This window comes from Littorina saxatilis, linkage group LG12 (assembly GCF_037325665.1).
Source record: "Littorina saxatilis isolate snail1 linkage group LG12, US_GU_Lsax_2.0, whole genome shotgun sequence".
Taxonomy (NCBI): Eukaryota; Metazoa; Mollusca; class Gastropoda; order Littorinimorpha; family Littorinidae; genus Littorina; species Littorina saxatilis.
The window spans coordinates 15,475,578-15,501,091 of NC_090256.1; the positions used below are offsets into that span (position 1 = coordinate 15,475,578).

The 25,514-nt window shown below is 42.7% G+C and overlaps 2 long non-coding RNA genes across 2 annotated transcripts; one reads left to right on the forward strand and one right to left on the reverse strand.

The window, feature by feature from the left end:
• Positions 1 to 725: 725 nt before the first annotated feature.
• LOC138983277 (uncharacterized) lies at positions 726 to 7,046 on the reverse strand. The gene is made up of 3 exons (XR_011461059.1): positions 6,826 to 7,046; positions 2,472 to 2,604; positions 726 to 893 (listed from the first exon to the last, which is right to left on the reverse strand). It is a non-coding gene; the product is annotated as an uncharacterized lncRNA (long non-coding RNA).
• A 7,105-nt stretch (positions 7,047 to 14,151) lies between these two features.
• On the forward strand, positions 14,152 to 17,105 carry LOC138981335 (uncharacterized). The gene is made up of 3 exons (XR_011460612.1): positions 14,152 to 14,653; positions 15,564 to 15,688; positions 16,805 to 17,105. It is a non-coding gene; the product is annotated as an uncharacterized lncRNA (long non-coding RNA).
• Positions 17,106 to 25,514: the final 8,409 nt, after the last annotated feature.

Consider the following 25,514-nt stretch of genomic DNA (forward strand, 5'->3'; position numbering starts at 1 on the left):
CTAACTCGACTTGTCCACAACATTATCCAAACGCCCGCAGAAAAATGTGCCTTGTTAACGTTCTAATCTCTTGACGTTACTGACAATATCGTTATTAAAACAATCACAGTGCGCTAAGAGATTTATACAGCAAATCTTGAAAATAATGATTGAACTGAGCGCGACGCTCTTTGTTTAATCATTCTTTTCTCGATTTGCTCTATGAGAATAATAATAATAATGAAAACTGTAAAGCACAGAATATTGCCATTCTCTCTTTTCATTATCATGATATTTCAATTGCAGCCAGCAACTGGCTTGCTACTGACCGACTTTAACCTGTCAGTGTGACGATCAACTAATATAAGTGTGCCCGTAATATGCCTATGGTACCCTGTTCTTTCGAAAATACACTCTTTCAAGTTCACAATTCGTTGCGGCAATGATTGCCAGCCCGCAGTGATCGCTGACAACGTGTTTTGACCGAGGCCACGTGGATTTGGCTTGAAGTCACGGGAGTTTAGGACAACACGCGTGCTTAACATTTACTGAAAATGATCGGCACGCAATCGACGGCGATCGATCACACCTTCACCTCAAAATAGTAAATTGAAATTCAAAACACAAAGTTGAAATTTCTGACCAATTCCCTCAGGTTTCAATCTTTTTCACATATAAAACAAAATCGATCACTTATATCCAGAGTGACTTTTGAATGTCGGGGATCAGTATACTCACAGTTGACCTGAACTTGAACGTTAGGGCCCTCCCCTCTGCCGACGTCGTTGTCCACTTTACAACAGTAATACCCAGCGTCGCTGTTCGCGAGGTTCCTGATGGTGAGATCCGGGGTGGCTGCTGTTCCCCCTGAATACTTGCCAGCACTATTGACAGGGATGATTTCTGTTTCTCCTCTGTAATACCAGTGAGCAAATAAATGACTTCTTCAAGATGTGTAATTTATAGAGTGTTATCGTATCCTATTATCTAGTCCTTAATAGACACAACAACTCAGGCATGTAGGACAGGAAACAGCATCATCATCAGTAATTAGAGCCACCTTCCAGTCTTTTGCAGTAGTGTATTCACTCTGTCTATGTGACTATCTCTCTCTGTCTCTATTGTGACAAACACCACAGTGCATGTACTTCATAGGTTTTATTCTCCCCCACCCCACCCCAGACAAGATTTGTTATTAACATGCCAGTGCATCATACCGCTTTTTGACAAATCAGGACTGATTCTAGGTGACCCTCTAAATACTATAACGTTCAGACAGGGACCCTTTTTGTTTATAACGCTAAAAAATAACAAGACAATGTAAACATTGGAACTAACTTTATCAGGTGACTTTTTCTAAAGAATGAGATTTCAAATGCTATCAGATACCACACTCTTTATCTAAAAAATACAAAAAAGCCAGTTTTGTCGGTGGGCGCTTTACAGAACGGCAAGACACCACATACCCTCTGCGTTTGCGATGCTGATCCACTCACTTCAAAATGTCCTTTTCCAAGTTTTGACGATTCAAGTGAAATTGCGTCGCTTAATGTACGTCAATTAATATATCTTTACGTCATTTCCTTTCTCGCTTGCGTTGTTTTCGAAATCTGTCGCTCTCAGATAGACAAGAGATATATTGAAGCAACTGAAACGCATGTCCAACATAGTTTATCTTCTGAGATTGTTGTGTGAACGCATTTGACCTGTAAATATTCATCACGTCAGGTGATTGACTCTGATTGGCTGACCCAGGTCACGAGAATACTTTGACTGACAGGCATTATCAGATAAGATCGACCCAGTTGCCATTGTGGCTGCTCCGTCTAATTCGTGGGGTCGCTTTGGAATTTCTTTTGGTCGAAATAGACCGGAAAAAACACGTTATTTCTAATATGCTGATTGTTAGCAAATGATAACAGACATGTCTCAGAAATTATATCAGCATTCGCCTCCGGCTCGTGCTGATATCCATGTTCGCGACATGTCTGTTATCATTTGCTGACAGTCAGCATGTTAGAAATAACTCATAATAACTTGTAAAGCAATAACGTCTGTGCTGTCGTCCATGCAAAGTTATTCTTTGCACCATATGCATGTATTACCATGTCACTTTAGTCACAATGTTCAATTAACCTGTGACATCTTTTACCTTGTGTTTGTGTTAACGTTATACCAGCGGACAGTGGAATAAGGCTTGTAGAAGGTCTGTCATGCAGGAGACACTTTTATGTGAAATTACTTACTCTGCGTTTGTGTTCAAACTCTTAGACAGTAGAGAAAGACGGGTTTGAAATCACTTACCCTGTGTCGGTGTTAACGTTATACCTACCAGTAGATATTAGAGAACGGCGAGTCAGCGTCAAACACACAGGAGACCATCACGTTTGACATCACTGTGTTTGTGTTAACGCTAAACCCTTACAATCCGAGGTGAGGGGGGCTCGATTCGATCATGCAGGAGAAAATCACATACATGTGCAATCACTTACCCTGTGTTGATGTTCACGCTGTACCAGCGGACGGTGGTTTGAGCCGGGTAAGCGTCGATCACGCAGGAGACGGTCACATCCCCGCCTAGAACGCCTCCTACCGGATTCTCACTGCTTGTGACGACAGGTCGGTCTGTAGGTACAGCAAACAGATGGCATTGTTCAAGTCATCAGGGAAGAGGTAAACGTGGACAAAGAAAGAAAGAAAGAAGCGAGCAAAGGTTTGAAATGTGTGGCTTCAAAATTAAGAAGAGAGGAATAAGTAAAAGAAAAGTAAGAATAGCAGAAGTAGAAGAGGAAAAATGAAGAGGAAAACAAGAGAGGGCAATTAAAAAGAAAGTCGATGACGAACAGTTCCCAACAGAAGAAGGCGAAGAAGACGAAAGAGAAGAAAAAGAAGAACAACAACACGATTTACAAGAACAAGACGAGAGAGAAGGTGGTAGGAGTACAAGTAGCAGAAGAAGACAAAAGAAACACAAAAGAGAAAGCAAAAGGTAGCAAATAGAAAAGAAGGGTTGATGACAAGTAGTGTCACCAGTACCAAAGGGAAATAAACAAGACTGGTGAAACATATTTTGATTAATAAAATAAGGCAATTTAATTATTTGTGCAAAGAACCGATTGGCGTCAATTGTACAAAATACAGAGCTTTCAAACTTCATCTTAAATCATTTGTCTATACCCACTTTAACTTTCAAAATGGGAATAATCAGAACCACCTCGAGCACACACAAAAGTATTTCCCTTGTGAAAGATTCGGCTCAACATCTCTGGTTTGATTAGGCTCTTACGTGTTATAAGAAAATCAGTCTACAGGAATATACACCAACATTCAATCAATCAATCTTCTTCTTCTTTTCGATCGCCGATCACCCTTGGAGTCCAGATCTTGAGATATAATTAGTGATCCTCTGCAGCGCAGCCACTGGCCCGTACAGCTTGTTGTGCAGGGACTCCGGCAATGGCCAGATTTCCTCTCTCAGCACCTGGTGGTTCCTGCAGTCTCGTAGGATGTGGGCCGTGTCCTGCTCTGCTTCTCCACAAGAACACATGGGAGAGGGCACAACATGCAGCTTCCCGTGGAGATGCTGGTTACGTCTGTTGTGTCCCGTTCTCAGGCGGAAGATGACCACCTGCTGTGGTCTGGATAGCAGGTGGTAGCTGTCCTGTGGCTGGGGCGTCCTGTGCAGAGACTTAATGATGGTCTTCATCTCTGTCAGGCTCACAGGGTTGTTCTCTTGCTCATCTTCTGCACCCAGCTTTGCCATCCTGTCCGCCTCTTCGCTTCCTTGTACACCACAGTGGGAGGAGATCCATTGCAGTACTGTCCTCAGGCTCTTGATGTTGTGTAGAGCGTGTTCCAGCTGAGGCAGTTTGCTACTGGTCATTGCTTGTAGTACTGACAGAGCGTCAGTCAGGAAGACCACCTGGTTGTCATGGTTGACTCTGTCGTTGATGGTGTATGCTGCATGGATCAGTGCTTGTACCTCAGCTCTGTAGTTTGTACAGTGGAGGCCTGTTGGTATAGCCTCTGCTTGCCTCTCTCCACTGGGGTACTGGACATACACCCCTGCTCCTCCATTTTTGACGGCCTCTGTGGCTGACCCATCAGTATACACCCGTATCCATGCTTCTTGGGGGTACCTTTCTTCAAGCATGGCAAGAGTCAGGGCTTTTTTCGTCGCATTGCTCTGCTCGTCCTTTGTTGTGAGGTAGGGGACACTGGTCTGTATGTCCAGGTTTCCTTGTCTGTCTTCCCAGGGAGGGGCGTCAAGGGAGAAAGATGGTGGCTCCACTAGCTCTGGCATCTCTGTCTGATGTTTCTTCTGCAAAGCCCTTGCCTCCAGAGCGAAGCTCGATCTTTTCAGCCTGCCTAAGGACATCTTCTTGAGTCTGTCACTCATTGGATGGTCATGAGTGCACTGGTACTTGGTGGCTTGTGCCATTGTTTTGCAGTCTCGCCTTTTGCTCAGTGGAGGAATGCCAGTCACCTGTTCCATCTTCTGTATGGGTGTTGATTTCATTGCGCCCGTGATGATTCTCAGCGCTTGGTTCTGTACTTTGTCTAGGGCCTGCTGGTGTGTCTTGGCTGCTGTTGCCCAAGAGCTTGATCCGTACTCGAGGTGCGGTCGTACAGTCCCCTGGTAGACTGTTTTCAGGATCTTCTCGGTTGCACCCCAGTGTGATACTGCCAGCTTCCGCATGATGTTTAGTTTTCTCCTGGCCTTTCCCTCTGCATTCATGATGTGTTGTTTCCAGGTCATGCGCTTGTCATAGGTGACCCCCAGGTATGTTTGCTGGTCTTCAAATTTCAGGGGTGTGTCCCCCAAGGTCAGTTTGCCAGGTGTTGCTTTGGCAGAGAGTGTGAAGAGAGTGGCAGTGGTCTTCTCCCTGTTGATGGTCACACACCAGTCTTCCGCCCACGCTGCAACCTTTCCTAGGGCAAGTTGCATCCTGTAGGTTGCTGTGGTTGCATACTCTTCCGAGCACCAGAGAACAAGGTCATCAGCATACAGTGCCGCTTGGACTCCTTTGGGCAACTCTGGTACCAGGTCGTTAATCAATCAATCAATCAATCAATGAGGCTTATATCGCGCATATTCCGTGGGTACAGTTCTAGGCGCTCTGCAGTGATGCCGTGTGAGATGAAATTTTATACGGCCAGTAGATTGCAGCCATGTCGGCGCATATTTACCTTTCACGGCCTTATTCCAAGTCACACGGGTATGGTAGACAATTATTAACTGTGCCTAAGCAATTTTGCCAGGAAAGACCCTTTTGTCAATCGTGGGATCTTTAACGTGCACACCCAATGTAGTATACACGGGGGGTGGTTCGGACACCGAAGAGAGTCTGCACACAAAGTTGACTCTGTGAAATAAATTTCCGCCGAACCTGGGATCGAACTCGCGCTGACAGCGGCCAACTGAACTGAATACAAATCCAGCGCGCTACCAACTGAGCTATATCCCCGCCCCAAGAGTTAATGAAGAGTATGAATAGCGTGGGGGAGAGTACTCCTCCCTGTGGAACTCCTTGGCGTAGTAGCACCTTTCGGCCACAGTGACCGTCCACCAGCACTCTGGCCTTTCGGTTGTGCAGGTACGACTTGGTCCACTGGTACATATTGCCTTTGACGCCGGAACGTAGGAGCTTCACAAGGAGTCCATCTTTCCAGACCTTGTCGAAGACCTTCTGCAGGTCAATGAAGGTGGCCAGGGTGACCTTCTGGGCCTGGTAAGCATCCTCTATGACCTGGCTAAGGTGTGTTGTCTGGTCCTCCGTACTTCTGTGCTGTCGGAAGCCGGCTTGTTCTGGGACGATGATGCTTTCTGATTCCAGGTACAGCTGCAGGCGCTGGTTGACAATGCGCTCCATGGTTTTGCATACGCAGCTTGTCAGGCTGATGGGTCGGTAGCTCAGGGTTTTGGTCTTGTTTTTCCCTTTCTTTAAAACTGGGATCATCCTGGCTTCCTTCCAGCACTGAGGTACCTGTCCCTGTCTCCAGCTGAGGTTGAAGATGCCCAGTAGTTTCTGGAGGGCCGAGTTGCCTATGTGTTGCAACATCTCATTCGTAATGTTGTCTGGACCTGGAGACTTCTTCTTTTTGGGCTTCTTGATGGCATTCTTCAGCTCGGCCATTGTGATGTCTTGTTGCATGGCATCCTGTACGTTTCTTCAATCAATCAATCAATATGAGTATATCGCGCGTATTCCGTGGGTACAGTTCTAAGCGCAGGGATTTTTTTTATTTTTTATTTTAATTTTATTTTATGCAATTTATATCGCGCACAAATTCAAGGCGCAGGGATTTATTTATGCCGTGTGAGATGGAATTTCTTTTACACAATACATCACGGATTCACATCGGCCAGCAGATCGCAGCCATTTTGGCGTATATCCTACTTTTCACGGCCTATTATTCCAAATCACTGACTGCTGCATGTGCACAGTTGACATTATTATCAATTAATTTCGGAATGGCTCAGTGGCTCTTAAGAAATTAATCCACACAAAAAACATCTCCAAAGAAAGCCGTCAGGATGTTGGTTTTTAATATGTGTGTCAAGTGGAGGGATGTTTTTAACCCATGCATGTTAAAGGCTGGCTAGGTCTAAGATGGTTTAACAAAATTAATAGGAAATAATACATTTGTCTTTACTTAGTAAAAACACACACACACACACACACACACACACACACACACACACACACACACACACACACACACACACACACACACACACACACACACACACACGTAAATACAAACTAACAAGCAAGCAAACTCCTTTTGTCTGAAACAAAATGAAACAAAAGAAGAAAAAAGTGAAGAACGACCGATACTTACATCGGGTAATCAGTGTGTTCACACCCCCGTTTGCTGTTCCGATGTCGTTGGAGGCAGAACAGACGTAGGCCCCACTGTCTTCTTTCACCACGTTGGTGATTGTAAGATGCGGTGTGCTGGATGTCCCACCGGAGTAGCGACCAGAAGGAATGCTAATTTGGACGCCATCTTTGAACCACGTGATTGAGGTTATTGCCGGAGAGGCATCGGCGGCACAGGTAATGGTATAAGTGGCACCGGCTGTTACAGTGAAGGTGACATTCCCTCCTGGCACCACGGGAGGATCTGGACAAGGAAATAATATTGATAGTTGCCAGTAATGTGAAACAGTTGATTGGCTTATGGCAATGGGCTTAAAACTGTTAGCGCACTCCAGGGCCCGTATGCTTATGGGGGAAGTTCGCGACAACTCCCGAAGTTTTGAGTGACATCGGAAGTACTTGCCTCACTTTCGTATGCATGGGCCGGAAAAAGGGTTTACCTCGAAGCAAAGCGAGGAAGTAACTCAGGGTATTTTGCGACTACTTCTAAAGTTTTGAGTGACATCGGAAGTACATCCTCACTTTCGCATGCATGGGACGAAAAAAGAGTTTACTTTGGAAGCTAACGAGGAAGTAAATGAGGGTAAATGTACTACAGCCAGACCCAGTAGTAAACACGCTACTTCCACAGTTTCTCAGTGCAAAAAGGCAGGGCTTTTCTTCAGTTTTTCATGTCAAACCGAGCTGACGCTCCAAAAGAGAGAAAATAGAGGGAAAAGTCGTATCTTCTGCATGCATTTCGTGCAAATTTCCCTGAATACAAACCTGAGTTGCCAGCTTTGACTTTTGTTTGTTGATCTGGGTCATTGGCCACCACTCTTTCATTCCCGCTTATACGAGGGGGTTACTGTGTTTCTATGAAAATGGGCGTCGTTGTGTGCATGTGTGAGTGTGTGTGTGTGTGTGTGTATGTGTGTTTGTGTGCATGCGTGCGTGTGTTTGTGTTCGTGTGCGTGTTCGTGTGCGTGTGTGTGTGTGTGTGTGTTCGAGTGTTTAAGTGTAAGTTTCTGCTATTTTTTTTGTCATTGCTTTATCTGTGTGTGTGTGTGTGTGTGTGTGTGTGTGTGTGTGTGTGTGTGTGTGTGTATGTATTTGTGCGAGTGCCTGTCTGCCTGTGTGTGCGTGCGTGCGGGTATAATTGTGCGTCTGTTCCTTCATACGTTTGTTTGCGTGTTCGCGCGTGCCGTGTGTGTGTGTGTGTGTGTTTGTGTGTGTGTGTGTTTGTTTGTGTGTGTTTGTGTGTGTGTGTTTGTGTGTGTGTTTGTGTGTGTGTGTGTGTGTGTGTGTGTGTGTGTGTTTTCGATGTTATGTGTGTGTTCGACGGTGTGTGTGTGTTCGACGGTGTGTGTGTGTTCGACGGTGTGTGTGTGTTCGACGGTGTGTGTGTGTGTGTGTGTGTGTGTGTGTGTGTGTGTGTTCGACGTTATGTGTGTGTTCGACGGTGTGGTGTGTGTGTGTGTGTGTGTGTGTGTATGTGTGTGTGTGTGTGTGTGTGTGTGTGTGTGTGTGTACCCACTCCCCACACTATGATGAGCTGACTATATTTGCGCCTTGATATTTTATTCATGTTCTTACGTTTTATGCTGTTTATTGTGATTCACCACACCCGAGTTTATCGTAATTGAGATAATAAAGTGTTCTATGTCTATGTATTATGTCTAATACACATGCACACACGCACGTAGGCTACAAAAATCCAGTCTTGACTTTGAACTTTATATAAACATACATCCTCTTCACAATTAACGAGGACAAACGTAATTTACAAACACCTAAGTACAACAATTTTTCTGTTTTAAAAATTCGGACACACATTTTCTCAAATAATATGAAATTCGCTGAACTTATCTTCTTTTCACTACACCTTATATCTTGATTCCCAAAAAATGGAGTTCTGCCTTTTTAAATTTACCAGTAACACAAACATTCGCTCTGACCAAACTATTTTTGTCCAGCAGTTTTACCGATACACAATCATTAAAAAAACACTACAAAAAGAGTTTTAAGTTAACCGACTTCGCTACCACATAAACAACCTTTTTTTTTTATTGTCCCCAACATTCTGGTCAACGAAATCATTATTATAGACAGTCATTCTATTTAAGGACAATCATCACAGCTTTCGTTCAACCAGTTAAAAACAACAATTATAGTAAAAGCTACAGCGCGATCAACGTTTGCCCATTTACGAACTCGCGATGAGATTTGTTTCTTCTGGTCACCAAGCCTACCGTTTACAAACGCATGCGCACTAATTGGGATTCCCCCAATTTTCTCGACCTTGACCTCAGAACTCTCGAAGCCACTACTTCGGTGTTCAATTTAGCTCGTGCATACCGAGTAGCTGGCAACTTTGCTTTCGAAGTTCCCACTTCCAATGTCAAGGGCCTCTCGCTTGACATAATTATACGACGATATCGCATCTCAAGTGTCCTTACCCATCCAAAAGAAACCTCCAGCGCATACTACAATTGCAGGACATTCCGTTTTTAAAGGCAGCTCATTGGGAAATGATCTCAGACACAATATCGAAGACGTGAAATGCGTCAATCGAGCAACTGTCGTAACTTGGCTACAATGAGACGGTCTCCTACCTTGCACCATAGACACGGACTGTGACATTCTTGTTTAATTTAGGTGAAATGCTTAAAACAGAGTGACTCAAAAGCGACAGTTCGATCAGTTACTGACCGAAAAAAACGTGCTCGAGTCATTCGGCGAAGGTGGCGAGCTTTCAAACCAGCACGACTGAATAACTCAGAATGCCTTTTTTCATCATGCCTCTATTCTACACGAGTAACATAGTGCAGTGGTAACGGTTCCGGACTCTCGTTCATTCGCTCCGGGTTCAAGTTCCGCCGGGAGCTATATATTTTTCTTTTCCTTTTTAAGCATCCGCAATTGCATTCCGGCTGCAAAAACCGGGTTTTGCCTCTGTGTTAATTTTATTCATTTGCAAAAGAAACCTTCCTATGCTTTGAAAAAATCATATCATGTCTTGACTTTCAACTGTACGCGCGTGTGTATATGTGTGTCACTACGGTGAGTGTGTGTGTGTGTGTGTGTGTATGTATGTATGTGTGTGTGTGTGTGTGTGTGTGTGTGGGTGTGTGTGTGTGTGACGTGTCACTTGTGTCATCATAGTTTCAGTGTGTGTATGGGTGTAGATTGAGAGAGAATGAGAGAAAGTGAGAGAGAGTGAGTGTGTGGTTATTTGTGACTGTGTGCGTGCGTGTATGGGTGCGTGTGTGTGTGTATATGTGTGCGCGCGAGCGCGCGCGCGTGTGTGTGTGTGCAGTGCACGGTGTGTGTGTGTTTATGTGTGCCGTCAGTGTCACTTGTGTCATAGTGTCAGTATGTGCATGAGTGTACGTTTGTCTGTGTGTGCATGTGTCGTCAGAGAGAGAGAGAGAGAGAGAGAGAGAGAGAGAGAGAGAGAGAGAGAGAGAGAGAGAGAGAGAGAGAGAGAGAGAGAGAGAGAGAGAGAGAGAGAGAGAGAGAGCGACACTTCTTTGGCAATTTCAGTTGGACCAGACAGCGTCTTTATGTTTAACAGCCTGTTAGACTGTTCTGTAAACTTGGTGTTTACTGTGTTTTTTTCTAATTAACTGTTCTGAAATTTGGACAGAATAACCGTTCTTTCGTAAAACACTTCTGTCACTGAAGAGGACAGCAATTTCACCATCTGAAAAAGGTGCAGAACGCCCCTCCGTGTCTACTTTCTTTTTGAGCGGCACACGTGCCTTGCCATTTTCGTTGACTGCCATGTTGATAGAAACGTGCGCATGCGTATTAGTAGGGATTCCCCCAATTTCCCCGACCTTGACCTTAATACTCTCGCTGTCACTACTTTGGCGTTCAAGTCAGTTCATGCATTGTGAACAGTGTTAGAAAGTTGACTTCGGGAGTTCCCACTTCGAAAAGAGGCCTCTACTTCCAGTGTTTCTTACTTCTAGTTCATGCATACGGGCCCTGGACCCGTATGCTTATGGGGGAGGTTCGCGACAACTCCCGAAGTTTTGAGTGACATCGGAAGTACTTGCCTCACTTTCGTATGCATGGGCCGGAAGAAGGGCCTATTTCGAAGCAAAGCGAGGAAGTAACTGAGGGTAGTTTGCGACTACTTCCAAAATTTTGAGCGACATTGGAAGTACATCCTCACTTTCGCATGCATGGGACGGAAAAAGAGCTTACTTTGGAAGCAAACGAGGAAGTGTAAATGAGGGTAAATGTACTACAGCGAGACCGAGGAGTAAACACGCTACTTCCAAAGTTTCTGAGTGCAAAATGGCAGGGCTTAATTTTCTTCGGTTTTTCATATCAAACCGAGCTAACGCAAATGAAAGTCCCAAAGACAGAAAATAGAAGGAAAAGTCGTATCTCGTGCGTGCATTTCGTGCAAATTTCCCTGAATACAAACCTGAGTTGCCAGCTTTGACTTTTGTCAGTCGTTCTGGGTCATTGGCCACCACTCTTTCATCCCCGCTTATACGAGGGGGTGTTTCTATGTAAATGGGCGTCGTTGTGTGCATGTGTGAGTGTGTGTTAGTAGTAAGGATCGCGTATAAACTACCCCCTATCCACAATGCGCAGAGGTAGGTGCCATAAGGTTATAGGTTAAGGTGCCTGTGGTTTTAAGTAGTGATAAAGAGGGATTGAGTTTAAACGGTTTTATTGAGTTCATACTTTGTAATGTTATTTCATGTGCCTGTACAGACAGGTTGGTCGGTACTAATCACCACCCCCCAGGGTGTTATGTCACAGGGTTACCTCCCCTCCTTTCTATTGGTGCTTAACGCAGCTGGGGTAATGACAGTAATTGCCCCCCCCCATGAGGTGTTTGATTGACGGCAGCGGTTTCACTTACAGGTTCTTAGTACACCGGCTAACATAGGTGGTTATTATTTTTTTTCTTCGTTGTTGCGGCGTTTTGTTTGGTGCCGTTTGTATGAGTTTGAAAATTGTATAAAAGAAAGATACGGGGGTAAGTTAATTTAGTCTCAGCTAATATTAAAAATGGATGCAAGGTGGCGACATCCGTTTACGTGTGTGATTGCCGGTCCGACCGGCAGCGAAAAATCTCACTTTGCATCTCAGTTTTTGAGTTTTAAGCCTAACGTGATGACGCCGCTTCCTGACGAGGTGGTTTGGTGTAATGGCGAGTGGTAACCGGGGTATAATCAGATTAAAGGTGTAACATTTGCCGAGGGTATTCCCAACGTGGAACAGTGGACAAGGGATAAAAGACGGCTGATTATTATCGATGATTTGATGAGTGAGACGGATGAACGAGTAACAAAACTATTTACCAAAGGCTCTCACCATAGAAATATTAGTGTAATATAATTGTACAAAACCTGTTTGGAAAAAACAAAGAACAGAGAACAATTATTTGGTGGTTTTTAAAAACCCTCGAGATGCGTCACAAATTACGCATTTGGCAAAACAGTTGTATCCTGGGAAGTTAAAGTATGTACAGGAAGCATTTAAAGATGCGACTTCTGTACCACATGGTTATTTATTGTTTGACCTGCGACAGGAAACACCGGATCATTTGCGTTTGCGCACCAAACTTTTTCCACCAGACCTCCAAACGGTCTCACCTCACCTCACCTCACCTACGCCTGTGACCCCGTCTGGGGTATAGGCCGCCAATCAGCTCCAAACGGTCTACCTCCAAAAATAAAATAAAATCATGTCTAACCGGGTAAAGAGGAATCTACCACTATTGCGCCTGTTGTGCGGGGCGAAACCTGCTATTTTGAAAGCAGGGTCTCCTGATTTGATCAACACTTTGTGTGAATGCTCACTAAACATTTTAAAAGGTAATTTACGCGTCACGACTACCCAGAAGAAACAGTTATCGCGACATAAACAGAACCTACGTATTTTGGCCAAAAAACGGACACCGTTGAAACAACGGAAAGCAATTCTTCAAAAAGGAAGATTTGCCTCAGCGCTTCTTAAACATATTCTTGGACTTGCTGGTAGTTTGTTTGGGGCTTTAGGTCTTTGATGTCATGGAGCACTGTAAAAATATAATATTGGTAGAACCGCGTGTGTTGGAGGCTTTACAACAGACTACTACCAGCACTCCCCCTCCTGTAACCGATGCGACTTCTGAAAGTTTAAAGGAAATGGATCAAACGATGCAGGGTATGTTGGCCAACCAGACGGGTAACGAGCATGATAAGGCAACGTCGTACCAACAAGTCTTGTGGCGGTTTCTTAAGCGTGTTGAAGAATATAGAAACAAACCACTAGGGAAAGTGGAATTTGTACACCCTAATAAGTCTGATTTACCCGAAAGTTTAAATACAGAGAAAGAGCAGAGTGTAACAAGACAGATAAACGAGTGTTAGATAGTGTGCCCAAAACACTCCACAACGTGAGGAGACTTGAACGACAGGATCCAGAACTCATGCAGCAGGGCAACAAGATAATACCAACGCACTCGACTGTACCAGCTTGGAAGAGAGAGCAATTCCCCGAAGTCAGAGAGAGCATTCCTGGCATTCTCAAAAAGGGCATCCAAACAGAAGCGGAGAGGAAAGCAGTGACCCTGGACCACATAGATCACGTCTATCCCAAAGAACATTGGACCCATGCATATACAGATGGATCAGCTGAAGATGCAACCAGAAATGGAGGTGGCGGAATTGTCATCAAACTGAAGGATGAAAGACAACTACAGCAGGCTATCCCAACTGGAAAGTTCTCTACGAACTACAAGGCTGAAGCTGATGCACTACAAACAGCAGCCCGAATGTTACACGAGAACAGGGAAACAACCCGCTCCAGAGTGGTTATCTTCTCTGATGCCTTATCAGTCCTGCAAGCAGTCCAGAACCCACTGAACAAGGAACTGAACACCCTTGCCTCTGCACTGACCAACTTACAGCAATCCACTGAGCAAACAGTCATCCAGTGGATTCCATCACACTGCAACATATGGGGCAATGAGGAAGCTGACCGACTGGCAAAAGAAGGTGGACCCCACAGGATGAAGAAGTCACCTATGAAGAGGCCAAGACTATAGTCAAAGAGAAGCAGAAGAGAAGATGGCTCCACCAACACCCAGACTACAACAAAAAGGATGCCTACTACCTCCTACCCAGAGATGACCAAGTGGTCATTGTGAGACTGAGAACAGGCCATTGCAGACTCAAACATCACCTGTATACCAAATTCCACATTGGTGATTCTGCATCGTGCCCCTGTGGCACATCTCCAATGCCAGTGGAACACTTCCTGCAGGACTGTCCAACCAAAACTTGCGAGCAGAGACCTGTAGTGGAATGCATGAATGGAGACTATCAAGCTAGTTGGGAACTAAATCCAAAGTTCGAAACTATCGCTCTAGTGCGCAATGCATGGCACGATATTTTCAAATGTTCCGACCTAAGTTGGTGACTAACTTGCCTAAATTTGGTCCTCCTCCGAGGAGGACCAAATTCCTTAGTTTCGAACTATTGCAAAAATACAAATGGCGGCCGCCATGACAGTCTTTGATTTTGCTGTACAAAAAAATCAAATATTCGGCAGTCCGACGCATGAACCAAAGAATGATGTCGACAAAGAAGTTGAAACATTGATTGCGCTTTGGAGGGGGTTCAAATACAAGTCGTGAAGTGACCGGCACAGCTGATTTGGGACACGATCTACCTTGAGTCGGGAGATTTGCTATGAACATTGACTAAATTTCCACTTTTTACATCAGCGACTGTACAAATTTGGCTTGTACATCTTCCTGTCGTTGATTTTAATCGGTTTGGATCATCCAACAGGTAAGAGCAAGATTCATCCGTTGTGTGCGTGTAGTTTGTGTGTCCCACGGTGTGTGTGTTCGTCTGTGCGCCTCGGTGTGTGAGTGTGTGTCAGATTATATTGCAATAATACATTTGTTAGAAAGTGAGAGCAAGGGTAGATCTAGATCTATGGGCCAGGCAGTACTGTCTGAGTGTCTCCGAAACCGTGTTCAGTGTCATAGGAAAATAGGCCTACGAGCCATTGTGTAGTGGTGACGATGAAAGATACAGTTGTTGTTTTTCTGACAGTGACATTGACAATGAACGATCGTCAATGCATCAATGATTATGCACAGCAGCATCGGTTTCTTCGGAACTGTGCACTGTTGACTGAATTTCCCACGGTGGAGCAATGAACAGTAGACACTAAAACAAAGCTAATCTAATGCATGGAAGCATCGCTGTAGATCTATCTCATTCAACTAACAATATAATGCAGTGAATGGCAAATCTATCTCTGAATGAACTGTTGTGTATCCTTATTTGCTGTAAATGTCCTGGCTCACACTGCACTCCCAACATTAGAAGTATGTTTTCTAAGCTGAATGCATGTATAATTTGATATAGTAAGTGTGTAAAGCCAAGAGTAACACTAACTGGCCCAAAACAATTTTTGTGTGTATACAAATGAAGAAAGAAACTGACTTCACTTGAATCACTGCCACTGAAAGTGTGTCTATTGTGTATTTTTAGAAGGGTTATTCAACAATGACTTATTTTTCTGTTTAAATACTTGATATTTACTCTGCATGAACAGAGTCAGAGGTAAATGCTGCTGTATAAACTATGATTGTGAAAGAGGGGATAAAAGAATCAATGAGCGAGTGGTTTAATTATAATACAGTTATTATTTATTGTTAATTAATTATTTTATGGTGTGTTTTTTCAGGCCTCCTAAGAAACCAGAGATGATGTGTGATGAAGTGTTCATACAGCTCTTGCATTCAGATATATATGGATTCTGGAGAGGATTCAGACTGAGTGGACATGCTGCTTTACAGACTACCATGAAGAGTAAGTCACACATTTCTGTACCACTACCAAGTACCTGCTTGTGCCTATTAAATTGTTATTGTAAAATTGATTTATGATATGTAAATTGGCACTGGTGATAGTAGTTTGAAGCTGTGTAGCTGTTTTTGGCAGACTTTTGTACGTTGTGTTGTAAAGAGATCTGCGTTTCACATTAGATGCACTTACAATCTAGATAGATACATTCAGCTATGTCAACACTTGTTACATCTGAATCTGAGAGTAGTGGCAGGAGATGCAAGTTTATTGACACAAAAACATTACGGCTTTGTATAAAATAAATTCTTACATCTGTATGTATCCTTGCATAGTACAATTTGTACTATTTATACAAAATTGTACATAAAGCTTGGTTTTAGTTCTCTTTCTCTTCTCAAATCCTTTGCCACTATTCTCAAAGTAAATTACACAGTGTGAATGAACTAATGCAGCACAGGAAAATAAAACAAAATTGCAAGATAAAATGAAATCATTACTAATTTACTGGAATTATTTTAAAGGCACATACAGTTATTCTTCCCTTGGCTCACCATCCTAGATCTTGCCAGGCTTTTACATGGAATAAGAATGAATCTGTCCTATCGCATGTACAACTGGCCAGATCTGAAATGGCCAAAATCAATGGGATCAACACACATCCCCAGAATCTTCATCACTGGAAAATGTGGTGGGTTGAATGTATTTTAATAGAAAGGCTGACAGGCGAGTGCTTTGGATCCTGAAAGTTCTGTTTTGGACTGAAATCGAGACACATTTCCCAATGAAACTCAAACTGTATAGTGCTGATGCTGAAGAGCGAAAGTGTGTGGGTTGAGGGCACACTTGTTTTTGACTAAAATCGAGAAACATTTCTGCCGAGCACAAAGTTCATACACGCACAGATTTTTTTAATAGTTTAGATTACAATATCACACACACCATCCCCGATCCCAATGGTCATGTGAAGAGCAAGTGCTTCCTCACCCCCCCCCCACACACACACACACTGCTCAACACGTACACACCTTCTCCCCCCAACACACACCCTCCCCTCGCTAACCAAAACCCATCCCCGTGAATACTGAAGGTGCTCAGTTATATGTTTTCTTTATTTTTCAGGAAGGACCGCTACATTAAGGGAAGGCTGTTTGCACCTTGGTTCCTGGGTTCGCTGGGGACGATGATCAAATTCAGAGTACCATCACAATTCTGTGCTTTTCCATCTGATTCGGCTGAGAATGCTTGCAGAGGTTTCTACACTACCCGTCATAAAAAGTAGGCAGATGCGTTTGAGGGCAGATCTTACTGATGAGGCTGTTGATTGAAAAACCAAGTATATGACTGAAAAGGCCATTAATTTCCCTACTTTATTCAGAAACAAAATTGGGTTTTCATGACGTAGTGTCTATGCAATGAAACCTGCAACACAGACACCCCCCCCCCCCCCTCCCACAAATCAAATTCACCAAATCAAGCTTCCCGTGTTAAAATCAACAACACAAATCAGAACAACTAAACCGAAACATGTTTTGCATGTCATTAGACAGAACAATCAAATCTTTATCCAAAACAGTCCGTTTTGTTCACATATATCTTGTCTAACATGAACGCTATGGCATGCTGAGCGTGTAGTTGTCAATCCTCTCAGTTTTTGAAGTCGTTTTAGCGGGTAATGAGACCAAAAATGGTACATTTCAGAACTCCTCAACGCATTGTCTTAAAACTGTCAGTGATTTGTGCTAACACACGTCGTTAAGTACAAAAATGAGACCAAAAAATGGTACATTTCAGTAACTCCTCAACGCATTGTCTTAAAACTTGTCAGTGATTTGGGCTAACACATGTCGTTAAGTACACACGGAATCTCAAGTCATGTGAGATATTAGTTCTGCTGTTGCGCGACATGCCAGAACGAATTTTAAAAATAAAAATGTACCCTGTCCAATGAACTGAATTTGTAAAAATAATTAGCATGCATTAAGAAAAATGAAAGCTTCAATTTACCTTTAATTTCATACATTTTCAACTATGACTGTTCACAGCGCACTTGTACGCACACACACATTCTTGGAAAATGCTCTTTCAAGAGCCATGATCAGTTAAGCGTGTCAGCCGTGAGCTTTTCTAGGCGTAGGCCTACATTTGCGCTCAGCGCTCTGAATGAGGCAAAATATTAATGTTCGCGTTGAAATCCTCATACCGCCAATGTCTGATAAAATATGTACATGAAATTTAATTGTGTGGCGCATCTGTTATTGTTCTTGAAGATAACAAATTAATTGTTTTTCAATGAGTCAGCGAAGACCTACCATCAATTTAAGAACTCTTTCTGGCATGTCAATTAACGGCAGACTAATGTCTCAAATGACTTTAAAATCCGTATGAACTTTCCCACATGTGTTACTACTGTTAGCACAAATCACCGCAACGTTGAAGGCAATGCGTTGAGGAGTTACGAAAACGTACCGGTTTTTGTCTCATTACCCACTAAAACTGCCTTTTACAGCTTCTCAGAGGAATGACACCTACACAAATCAACATGCCTTAATGTCAGTGTTAGACCAGATATGTGAACAAAACTGACTGATTTGGATGCAGATTTGATTGTTTTTTCTATTGACGTGCAGAAGATGTTTTGTTTTGGCAGTTCTGATTTTTTGTCAATTTTAACGCGGGAACATTGATTTTGCGAATTTGATTTTGCAGGGTGTCTGTGTTGTATGTTCCACTGTATAAACACTATGTCATATAAACCCAATCTGCTTTCTGAATAGGTTTGGGGAATGAATGGCTTTTTTCAGTCATATACAGGATAAACCAAAAAAATGTAACACTAAAACAATGCTAATAACTTCTACATCTGTTGACCGAATCACTTTATTATTAAGGTACATAAACCGCAGCCAGTGCATGACCCTTCCACAAAGTGGACATTTTGTAGATCAGATGTAACTGGTCAAATGGTCTGACTTTTGTGCTCTATTTCAAAAAATAAATTCCAAATTCGGCGGTCGATTCACTAAAACGAAGTTTGACCATGAACGGTATCAATACTTACTTAATTTAAACCCTCCAGACTTTTAGCTTTTATATTATCTGAATGTCTGAGTATACACCCCCTAGATCATCGGTGACCTGAAGAAAGCAGTTATATACTCATAGACAGACGCATGTGAAGCATGTTTAAATGTGGAGTACGCTCATTTAAAAAAAAAATACACCAAGTTTGTTTGAGAATACTCCAAGTCCAAAACAGGGATTCCCAGGTCTGAATGTTGATTAAGGTATACTTTTGTGATTCGAATTGCCCCGAATGTTACAATCTTGAGCGCTTAGATCGGGCAAGTTTGGCTACCGCTCAATTTTAAAACCCGTACCGTTGAGTCAATCCCCAAAATTGGGAACTTAATTCAAAATTGCACAAAAGTCAGCCTATTTGATCTTCAAAATTGTCACTTTGTAGAAGGGTCATGCATAGGCTGAAGTTTATGTCCACAAATGTAGGTTATTAACTTGTTGTGGGTTGCATTGTTTTGGGGTCAACCTGTATTTGGTTTTTTTGAGTCACTTGAGAAAAAGTGACTCTATGTAATCGGTCAGTGTTAGTCTGTCCGGCCGGCCGGCCGTCCGTAGACACCACCTTAACGTTGGACTTTTCTCGGAAACTATCAAAGCGATCCGGCTCATATTTTGTTTAGTTGTGACCTCCAATGACCTCTACACTTTAACGATGGTTTCGTTGACCTTTGACCTTTTTCAAGGTCACAGGTCAGCGTCAAAGGAAAAATTAGACATTTTATATCTTTGACAAAGTTCATCGGATGTGATTGAAACTTTGTAGGATTATTCTTTACATCAAAGTATTTACATCTGTAGCCTTTTACGAACGTTTTCAGAAAAACAAGGGAGATAACTAGCCTTTTCTGTTCGGCAACACACAACTTAACGTTGGGCTTTTCTCGGAAACTATAAAAGTGACCGGGCTCAAATTTTATGTGAACGTGACTCCCAGTGACCTCTACACTTTGACGTCTGCTTTGGTGACCTTTGACCTTTTTCAAGGTCACAGGTATGTCTTGAAGGAAAAAAATTGAAATATCATATCTCTGAAACTATTCATCGGATTTGATTCAAACTTTATAGGATTATTCTTTACATCAAATTATTTACATCTGTATTGTGTTGTGAATAGCAATTTCTTCCTGTCCATCTGATGCCTCATATAATATTCAGAACTGCGAAAGTGACTCGATCGAGCGTTTGCTCTTCTTGTTAATAAACGGCCTCATCATAAAGATTTGCCCTCAAACGGATCTGCCTACTTTTTATGACGAGTATTATAGTTGGCTCAGTGGCTACAGAAACATTCTACAGGATGAATAAACAAACAAACAAATCTCATGATTCTCTGTGCTTTAATGTGTGTGTGTGTGTGTGTGTTTTGGGGAGTTTGTTTTGGTTTTTAGTGAGAGGATGGCTGGTGGTTTGGATGGGGTGAAAAGCTGAGTGACACTGTGATTGTGGATAATTAAATTGTTGTTGCTGCTGTCAGTTTCAAGGCACCGTTCTTCTTGCAAACGCCAAGTTAGGCTTACTATTTTATATCTGCATGGGCTCTTACATGAGGTTAGGCCATCTATACACTTTGATACATACCAAACATTTACATTCTGACTGGGTCATGTGCAAAGTTGGAATGTTTGAATGAATGCATTTTGCGGATTGATGCCAGTAGAAGTTAAACAAATTAATTGATCAAACATTCCAACACTTCTAAGTAAACACACGTGTTTTTGACAGCTGGTATATGTTAAAGTGGAGGGATGGTCTTATTCCACGTGAAGCCTGCATGCCACATTTGAGACGTTGAGCGAAATCGTTTACACAAAATATGCAATCATTGTTTATCATCATTTAAATTAAAACGTTCATACACAATGACACAACAAATGTTGTCGGAAACTCAAAAGAACACATGAAAGAATAAAAGATGATCAATGCAGCAAATCGCGCCACTTGTACAGAGTGGGTTACAATTTCATTCTTTGTTTAATTTAGCCTTCACATTTCCCTTATCATATCTTATATTTTAACATCGTTCTGTTCTTGTCAGCTTGAAATGTTTGCAGTTTTTACTCACGAAACAGGTTAGTCTTCTGAAGTCAGTGCAACATCAAAGCTAAAATTTCACACATGAGATGCATTTTGATGATCAGCTCTACCATACCGAAGCAATGCATTTAAACTGGCGCAGATTAATTTTCAAATGATGTTCAAGCAACAGCTAGCTTCCTTATAGACAGAGTGTCTAAGTTACAAAATATAGTCATCTCAGTATCCAACTTCATTACCTCTGTTTCTTTGCTTGCTTAGAAGAACTTCTCAGAGTGTTTGCGGCATTCATCAAACAAGATCATACACATTAAAATATTGTCACTTCCTACTCATTGAATAATGTATTCATTGTATCTAATTATTCATGTTAAAGACCAGCACAAAATTGCAATCATTTAAATATGTCACTGACATAAAGTATTCTACCCGATCTGGAAAAAAGGAAGAAAATCAGTGCATGATTCAAATCACTGATGATGTCTTGTAATTCGGTAGTGTTTCCAGTTAATCTTTTCTCTTTACATCTCACAATTCTTTTACTAGTTTATTTTGTAAGTAGAACACCAGGCCAAAACATTGTTGGCTCCTTTTGTATGACATCACACATTTTCAAGGATTTGCTTGCTAACTTGCTTGTTTCTTAATTTGTTTAATGATCGCTCCAAATTACATTCCTTCCTTTATCTGGCACTCTTGTTCTCAACTTTGTCCCTCCCTCTTAGCGGTTTAGAGAGAGAGGGAGTGTGTGTGTTAGTGTGTGCGTATGCCTGTGTGTGTGAGAGAGAGAGAGATAGAGACTGAGAGAAAGAAAAGAGAGAGTTGATCTATTGTCTTGATTCCCTCATTCAATTTTCTTTTGTTGTATAGTGTAGAACTTAGACAGCTTCGTGACATACCTGTGGTGCGGTTTTATGGTCGTTTAACTCTCCATCGGTGAACCATGCAATTATTTCTCTTCAACGATTACTCAGTCTCTACTGACAACTCTAAACTCCACAAAACACGACTTTTTTCAGTTCAGAAATGTCAGTTTCGCTCCCATAAATTGAAACACAAACTTAAATACATCCATACATCATTGTCTGTTACAAAGTTCCAGCTTTGCTTTAAAATGCACAATCAGTATGAGGGACACGGACTTTTTCCCAGTACATACCGACTGAGCCATCACTCAAATCTTCGACGACACTGACTCAGCCTATATGCTGCGTACATCTCCCCGGTCGGGCAGTTTTAGCTCTCGTAATGTGCGGAAGAACTGAGAGAAACATTTGCGTTCTGCCTATGTTTGTCTTGTTTGCTCGCCAAAATAATATTGCATCGATCAACCACTCAAGTTCGCACTGTTACCATGCTCCCAATCCCATGCTGGTTTGTTTACCACTTTCGAAGGTGAAGAGTTCACCGCGCCTGCGCAGTGACGGGGATTCCCCGTGACGTCACTTGAAAGTTATGACCTACTCTTTTTGTTGGTAACTAACTAGTCTCGACCAAGTTCGCTCTCATGCATTGCAGACTGACTAAATCTTTAGTTACGAACTGCGTAGTTCGAACCTACGTTTAGTTGCTAACTATAATAGTCTCCATTCATGCATTCCACTACAGGCCTGCTGACACACCGATGAGGGACAAACTCTATGGACCCATGGAGAGCCTCCGGCGTACAGCAGCCTTCATCAGGGCCTCCGGAGTTGCTGTCTGAGCGAACGACGAAGAAGAAGAAGAAACACTAAAAAAAAGGCACTGTTATTGTTGGATGTAGTTAAAGAAAGCTCTGACATGAAGTGGGATGAACAGGGGCAACTTGTGTATCAAGGACAGCGTGTAGAAGGTTCAAACATGGCGGACTTGGTGAACGATGCTCTTCGCTATCGTAAAAACACACCGGATCCTCGAGGTTGGGAAATATTGTCACCCAACAAATCATCACAGGACCTGGTCACTTTGATGGTAAGGCTATGTTGGATTTACATCAAGATTTACACGCAATATACGTGATTTGGTGCGTGAAATTCGAAAGAGTGGTCGGCGATACACATATGATTAGTCCCATTGTTGCGGACGGTGCCGATTGAAAAAAAGACTGAAGAGGTCGTTCATCATATATTTGAAAAATCGCATTACATGTCACTGAATCGTTGTCAGTTTAACACGATTGAAATGCTTTTAACCACAGACACGGGAAAACCTATCGCATTTGAACAAGGGAAGACGGTGGTAACGCTTCATTTTCGCCGTCAAAAACCAGACTATTTTTAAACCACATCACAACGCTCATGCTGGTGCGTTGTGCTTACAGATTCGACGCTCGTCTTTATGATGATTATTACCACGCCGTACAAACAGGACAGGGGATCCCAGTGTTTCGAGGCGGGCAGACAATGCGAGGACGTGGACTCGGAAATATTTTGGGTGGGCTAGCTAGGTCTGTTATCCCGCTTTTGAAGCGAGCCGGAAAATCATTGTTGAAAGAAGGACTTAAGACAACCAAACAGCTAATCGGCGATGTATTGTCGGGTCAAAATATTAAAACAGCCGCTAAAACACGCGCGAAACAAGCTGGAAAACGTTTGTTTCACGAAGCTATTGGCAGTTCCACCGGGTGAACCCGTCACAAGTCGTATATAAGCACCCACCTACAAAAAACTAAAACACAAGAAAACTAAACAGAGACATAGAAACTTCGAACCAGACATTTTTGGATAACCATTTAGCTAGACACATATTCAATATGGCGTTATTGCACCCTCAGTCAGCAGAAAGTATGGGTTCTGGATTGGATTTGTTTTCCATCCCACCCACCCAAACTGCGATTGAAGACGGCCTCTACGTTGAATTTCATCCTCTCGCATCGCTCGCCGCATCTACCCCTATTGAATTTAACATAAGCGGTGGAGGAAGTGAATATCTGGATTTGGCAAATACATTTTTGCATATTCGAGCTAAAGTGACTCAAGGTAACGGTGCCCCACTAGCCGCCGACGCCGATGTGGCTCCAGTGAAACTGTGGTTGCATTCTCTTTTTTCTCAGGTAGATGTGTCTCTAAATCAAACTCTGGTTAGTCCCTCTGAGAACACGTACCCCTATAGGGCCTCTTGAATTACGGGGCTGAGGCGAAAGAAAGTCATCTATCGAGTGCCTTGTATTATAGAGATACACCGGAACATTTTGACGACTTGCAAGGAAGGGGACGATAATGTAGGTTTGCAAACCCGCCGTACTAGGACAGCACAGAGCCGTGAAGTGGATATGATGGGTCGACTTCATGTGTCTGTTATGAAACAGGGTCGTTTTTTGCTTAACGGTGTGGACGTAAAACTTCGACTCATTCCATAAAAAAAGCCCACGGACTAAACCCTGCCTACCTAACGGTGATTACACACGCCTCTTTGTTTGTCAGAAAATCAAAACTAAATCCAACTGTAAGTCTTGCTCACGCAAAAGCCCTGGAGAGGTCTACAGCCAAATACCCTCTAAAAAGAGTAGTTATGAAGTCTTACGGGATCCCGCGCTTCGTTCAATAATGAATTTTTTTCGATTTGCTCTATAAATCCCTTAGTGCACTGGGATGTCTCAATAACGTAAATTATTATAATAATGAAGGCTTTAAAATGCAAACCACAGAATAACTCCATGCTCTCTTTTCATTATCGTGGCATTTCAATTGCAACTTGCAACTGGCTCGCTACTGACTGGCTTTAACCTGTCATCGTGACGATCAACTAATTAATATAAGCTTGTTGTGTTGCAGCATGCCCTAATTACTATGATACCCTGTTCTTTCGAAAATATACTCATCAAAGTTCACGATTCGTTGCGGCAATGATTGCCAGCCCGCATTGATCGCTAACAACGTGTTTTGACCGAGGCCACGTGGATTTGGCTTGAAGTCACGGGAGTTTAGGACAATACGCGTGCTTAGCATTTACTGTATGTGATCGGCAAGCAATTGACGGCGATTTGTGTCTGCGATGTGCATATTTTGGTAACGCACTTGCGCTCGGAAGGGAGAGGTTGCGAGTTCGACCCTGGGTCAGGGCGTTAGCAATTTTCTCCCCCCTTTCCTAACATTGGTGGTGGGTTCAAGTGCTAGTCTTTCGGACGAGACGAAAAATCGAGGTCCCTTCGTGCACACTACATTGGGGTGTGCACGTTAAAGATCCCACGATTGACAAAAGGGTCTTTCCTGGCAAAATTGTATAGGCATAGATAAAAATGTCCACCAAAATACCCGTGTGACTTGGAATAATATGCCGTGAAAAGTAGGATATGCGCCGAAATGGCTGCGATCTGCTGGCCGATGTGAATGCGTGATGTATTGTGTAAAAACAATTCCATCTCACACGGCATAAATAAATCCCTGCGACTTGAATATGTGCGCGATATAAATTGCATTAAAAAATAAAAAATAAAAATAAAATAAAAATCCCTGCGCTTAGAACTGTACCCACGGAATACGCGCGATATAAGCCTCATATTGATTGATTGATTGATTTTCGGAAGATAAGAGTATCATATTGAACGCACTCTGCATAACATACACACATGTATCAGACTTAATGGATAGTGGCGATGACAGGTTAAAGCCAGCCAGTAACAAGCTTGTTACGCTCGCATGGGTTAAAAAGCGTGGATCAGAAAAAGAGTATGTTACTCGGTCACATCGCTTACAAAAACTGACAGAGTTATTTCCGCAAAACGTCTATTGAAACT